At 36.6% G+C, this 6183-nt stretch overlaps 2 long non-coding RNA genes across 2 annotated transcripts; both read right to left on the bottom strand.

Moving 5' to 3' along the window:
• Nucleotides 1-1215: 1215 nt before the first annotated feature.
• LOC125041436 lies at nucleotides 1216-1858 on the bottom strand. Its single transcript, XR_007116271.1, has 2 exons — nucleotides 1649-1858; nucleotides 1216-1518 (listed from the first exon to the last, which is right to left on the bottom strand). It is a non-coding gene; the product is annotated as an uncharacterized LOC125041436 (long non-coding RNA).
• Nucleotides 1859-4797: 2939 nt separating this feature from the next.
• Nucleotides 4798-5347, bottom strand: LOC125041470. The gene is made up of 2 exons (XR_007116277.1): nucleotides 5236-5347; nucleotides 4798-5100 (listed from the first exon to the last, which is right to left on the bottom strand). It is a non-coding gene; the product is annotated as an uncharacterized LOC125041470 (long non-coding RNA).
• Between the last annotated feature and the right edge of the window lie 836 nt (nucleotides 5348-6183).

The raw sequence follows: 6183 nt of genomic DNA, 5'->3' as shown, positions 1-6183 counted from the left end.
TCGAGTGTCCTTATCATTAACACGACTGTTCTCTTCGTTAGGTTTATGATTATTGTTGTTAATAAGTGTGAATTTTCCTATTAAGGGAGAAGTACTTTCATATTTTTTATATTTGTCATAACGTAATGTTTTTTTTATTATTACCATTGTCGTTAGTGTCATAATCAATATCCTTATGTTACCATTGTTATTAGCATCAATGTTTCTATCACTAGTATTAGTATCATTATCATTAAAATCATCAATGTTCTTACTACCATAACCATCATTTAGTAACTCTCCAATCATCTGCTGTGACGATCTGCCTCCCTATTCACGCCCTTTCCCTTCTTCCTTTTAATAAGCCTTAAATGATGACGATATTATTAATTTCTAATTCTCGATATGTAAGCGTCGCAATGATGGCGGAAAAAGGCGTAGATGATAGTATGACAATTTACGACGAAGGTAAAGAGGAAAAAATTAAGAAAGATGAGGCTGAGAGGAAAGAGGGGAAGGAGGAGGGTTAGGAGGAGGAAAAGGAAGAGGAAAAAGGGGAAAGAGGAAGTAGAGAGTAAGAAGAGGAGTAGAAAGAGGGGGGGGGGGGGGAGAAGAGAAGGAGGAAGAGGAGAGAGGAAGAGGAGCAGGAGGAGGGGGAAGGGTATTGTGAAATATATATAAGTTATCTTGAAAAGCTGTTTGCGTAAAAGCTTAACTTGTTTACGTAAAAGTTTATGTAATGATTTTTGTTACAGCGTTGACATATTCAGAGATACGCATCATTAGACTTACTAGACGAAATCAGGAACATTTACTCAGTTTACAGACCAGATTTTTACATTTACTTTATTTGAGTGAGGGGTTCGAACCCAATCGGGAAATGCTCTTTCAGTATTACAAAAGCTACATCATTTATCTCTGATAATTACTGCATGTACAATTTGTAAAATTACACACACATCCATACATACATATATAAAACATGTGTCAATAACTAACAATCAGTCAGGCAATATAACTGTCTATCTATTTACCCACACACATACACATATATGTATATATGAATAGATTCCTCATGAGTTCCTGGATTTGCACGTGAGTATACTTATATCAGCCATATTCACACAGTATTTTCAACATTAACATTTTGGTGGCATCAGAGATAAAAATGCAAGCTTAGTGTAGAATTCAAGCCTATTTATTTAATGATATTAAGGTCATTTGTCAAAAAGCACGCCTATTTCAGGGTTTTATTTTCAAGGCAAGATGGTCGAAATACATAAATCATATATGGATGCGTAAGTTCAACGGAACCAAGTATACTGCGCTACATTTTCGGAATCCCCGTTTTCACCAGTGGTGGTAGTGATGGTGGTGGGGGTAGTGGTGGTGGTGAGGGTAGTAGTGCCTGCGTCTAAAGAACCAGGGGTCAGCCGCGGGGTCAGCCACGGGGTCAGCAACAGGGAAGGGGTCAGGCATGGCACGAGCTGAACCCAGGAGGCCAGAGAGGGCCACAACGAGGGCCATCAACATCGAAATCTGCAAAATTGTACAACAGTGTTAAACGTTTTCGAATTTCAGTGGAAATATGCAGATACATTCGGTAATTATCAATCGACAAAAGAAAGTAAAGGAATGACTAGATACACAAGAAGTATCCTCGACTCACCAGCTTCATCTTGGGGGCGAGAGAAAGAGTCGCTTCCGTGCCTCTGAAAAGGACAATATGCCTTTCCTGCTTCTGACCCGCCTTATATACCCCCCAGACGTGGACGGGGAAGAGGAGGTGGGGCGGGAATTCCTCCTTCCGTAGTCGCGGGGAACTACCTCTCCTGCTTCGTTTACCCCCCCCCCCCCTCGTCTGTCTTGATTACATAATCTGAACAAACTGTTGAGTGGAGATTTGGATAATGGAAATAGTAGTAGTAATAGTAAGAATTAGCGATAATAATAGGGCAAGTTATGGCAGTATTGATGCCGGTAATTTTGATTAATAATAGTTGTTATGAGTTATTCTCATAGTGATAGTTTTGTTTTTGATTATGAATAAACTAGTATGAAGCGAATAAATGCTAGCTTTAAGTACAAAACGACGAATGTAGTGAAACTGCAGTGAGTAAAAGTAAAGAGAGAGAGAGAAAGAGAGAGACAGAAGAGAGAGAGAGAGAGAGGACAGACACAGAGACACAGAGAAAGAGAGAAACAAAGGGACAGAGAGATAACAAATCACATATGTTCAAAGCAGAGCATCGTATTTAAGAAGGTAATATTTCTAAATAAATATACTTCAATAAAACAAAAGACATATCTTCAAACGTTCAAAAGAAGATAACAAATGACATGTAACAAGAACAAAACCACAATAATATGCTACAAATATAAAGCAACAATAAACAACAAATAAAAAATGCAACAGATATACAAAACAACAAATATACAGCAACATTATGCAACAGCAACAAATAAACAACAATAATATATGCAACAACACATACTGAAAAAGCACAATTATACAACAACAAATATACAACAATTATGGAACAAGAAAAATACAACAAAAATATGCACAACAAACATACAACAAAATATGCAACAGAAAATATTCAACAACAAAAATATGCAACATCAACTATGCAATAACAGCGGCAGGGACGAGAACTAAGATTATTTACACAGAGTTCCCAAGTTGACCTGAGGCTGAGATCGAATTGGCTTTGTATACACTTGAATTGAATTGAATAATTTCGAAAGTTATTATTACGAGAAGAAAATCTTAGACTTATGACTTATTAAAAAATATTAGATATTTTCATTATTTTGTTATTTGCATAACAAAAGGAAAATAATGACAAGGTTTGACAAGAAAAAAAAGAGCAGATATGGGAACAGAGTGCATCTCTTACAGTAGGAAAATTTTCACCACTAAAAGAAAAAAAAAAAAAAAAAGGAACAAAGATGTAGATAACTATGGTAAAACATATATAATAGGATAACAATATTAAAAATATATAGCAGAAGGGGAATACTCCACAAGGTAAGTAGTGTAAATTTGCAGTTATTTTCCTCACGTCACTTCTCTCATCACTTCACAATTATTAAGTTCATACTTCACGGAATTCACCAATTAATGTAAATAAATAAGATGAAAGACCGACGTGCTCACAAAGTGTTGAGGTGTGGAGCACGGAGTGGAATGGCAAACCACAGAATGGCAACCACCGACGATGGTTGACATGATGGTTTGTTTGAGTCGAACCTGCCATCCGAACGGGTTGGAGGCGAAACAAAAGGACATACTCGTACACCTTATACGCACACCGGAGACGCACATATACGCACAAGCAAGATACAGTGAAACCTTTGCTATAAAATGATAAAGCCTTCACATTCTTGGTGTTGTTTGCGGTAGTTGTTCCCTTTTCCTTATCCAATGTACCAAATCGAGTGTCCTTATTAACACGACTGTTCTCCTCGTTAGTTTTATGATTATTCTTGTTAATAAGAGTATGTATTTTCCTATTAAGGGAGCATTACTTTCATGTCTTTTTCTGTCTTTTTGTCATAACATAATGTATTTTTATTATTATCATTACCGTTAGAGTTATAATCCATAACCTTTTGTTATCAATGTTTTTCTCGTTATGATCATTGTTGTTCATAAGAATGTGAATTTTCCCATTAAGGGAGTAGTACTTTCATATTTTGTCTATTTGTCATAACGTAATGTTTTTTAATTATTACCATTATCGTTAGTGTTATAACCAATATCCTTCTGTTATCACTGCTATTAGCATCAATGTTTCTATCACTAGTATTAGTATCAGTATCATTAAAATCATCGATGTTCTTACTATCATTACTATAATTTAGTAACTCTCCAATCATCAGCTGTGACGATCTGCCTCCCTATTCACGCCCTTTCCCTTCTTCCTTTTCATAAGCCTTAAATTATATTATTAATTTCTAATTCTCGATATGTAAGCGTCGCAATGATGGCGGAAAAAGGCGTAGATGATAGTATGACAATTTACGACGAAGGTAAAGAGGAAAAAATTAAGAAAGATGAGGCTGAGAGGAAAGAGGGGAAGGAGGAGGGTTAGGAGGAGGAAAAGGAAGAGGAAAAAGGGGAAAGAGGAAGTAGAGAGTAAGAAGAGGAGTAGAAAGAGGGGGGGGGGGGGAGAAGAGAAGGAGGAAGAGAAGGAGAGAGGAAGAGGAGCAGGAGGAGGGGAAGGGTATTGTGAAATATATATAAGTTATCTTGAAAAGCTGTTTGCGTAAAAGCTTAACTTGTTTACGTAAAAGATTATGTAATGATTTTTGTTACAGCGTTGACATATTCAGAGATACGCATCATTAGACTTACTAGACGAAATCAGGAACATTTACTCAGTTTGCAGACCAGAATTTTTACATTTACTTTATTTGAGTGAGGGTTCGAACCCAATCGGGAAATGCTCTTTCAGTATTACAAAAGCTACATCATTTATCTCTGATAATTAGTGCATGTACAGTTTGTAAAATTACACACACATCCATACATACATATATAAAAACATGCGTCAATAACTACCAATCAGTCAGGTAATATAACTGTCTATCTATTTACCCACACACATACACACACACACATATATATATATATATGAATGGATTCCTCATGAGTTCCTTGATTTGCTCGTGAGTATACTTATATCAGCCATATTCACACAGTATTTTCAACATTAACATTTTGGTGGCATCAGAGATAAAAATACAAGCTTAGTGTAGAATTCAAGCCTATTTATTTAATGATATTAAGGTCATATGTCAAAAAGCACGCCTATTTCAGGGTTTTATTTTCAAGGCAAGATGGTCGAAATACATAAATCATATATGGATGCGTAAGTTCAACGGAACCAAGTATACTGCGCTACATTTTCGGAATCCCCGTTTTCACCAGTGGCGGTAGTGATGATGGTGGGGGTAGTGGTGGTAGTGTGGGTAGTAGTGCCTGCGTCTAAAGAACCAGGGGTCAGCCGCGGGGTCAGCCACGGGGTCAGCAACAGGGAAGGGGTCAGGCATGGCACGAGCTGAACCCAGGAGGCCAGAGAGGGCCACAACGAGGGCCATCAACATCGAAATCTGCAAAATTGTACAATAGTGTTAAACGTTTTCGAAATTCAGTGGAAATATGCAGATACATTCAGTAATTATCATTCGATATAAGAAACCAAAAATAGACGACTTCTAGATGCACAAGAAGTATCCTCGACTCACCAGCTTCATCTTGGGGGCGAGAGAAAGAGTCGCTTCCGTGCCTCTGAAAAGGACAATATGCCTTTCCTGCTTCTGGCCCGCCTTATATACCCCCCAGGCGTGGACGGGGAAGAGGAGGCGGGGCGGGAATTCCTCCTTCCGTAGTCGCGGGGAACTACCTCTCCTGCTTCGTTTACCCCCCCCCCTCCCCCTCGTCTGTCTTGATTACATAATCTGAACAAACTATTGAGTGGAGATTTGGATAATGGAAATAGTAGTAGTAATAGTATGAATTAGCGATAATAATTATGCAAGTTATGACAGTAATGATACCGGTAATTTTGATTAATAATAGTTGTTATGAGTTATTCTCATAGTGATAGTTTTGTTTTTGATTATGAATAAACTAGTATGAAGCGAATAAATGCTAGCTCTAAGTACAATACGACGCTTGCAATGAAACTACACTGAGTAAAAGGAGAGAGAGAGAAAGAGGAGAGACAGAAAGAGAGAGAAAGAGAGGAGAAAGAGAGAGAGAAAGAGAGAGAAGGACAGAGACATAGAGGGAAAGAGCTAAAGAGAGAAAGAAAGAGAGAAAGCAATTTTTTTACACGTTCAGTGCAATAAATATACCTTAATAAAACAAAGGACGTATATATATATATATATATATATACATATATATATATACACATATATTTATGTTCAAACGTTCAAAAGAAGATAACAAATAATAAATGTAAAAAAAAAAAAAAATGCAACAGCAAAAATATGCAACAAATATACAGAAACAATATGCAACTGCAAGTATACAACACAAATATGCAACAACAAATATACAAAGCAACAAATATACAGAAACAATATGCAACAATAATTACACAACATATGGAACAGTAACAAATATACAACAATGATATCCAACATCAAATATGCAATAACAAATATACAATATGAAAAATATGCAAC

Source organism: Penaeus chinensis, chromosome 30, assembly GCF_019202785.1.
Source record: "Penaeus chinensis breed Huanghai No. 1 chromosome 30, ASM1920278v2, whole genome shotgun sequence".
In the NCBI taxonomy this organism is placed as follows: domain Eukaryota; kingdom Metazoa; phylum Arthropoda; class Malacostraca; order Decapoda; family Penaeidae; genus Penaeus; species Penaeus chinensis.
This window is presented reverse-complemented; position numbering and strand designations above follow the sequence as displayed.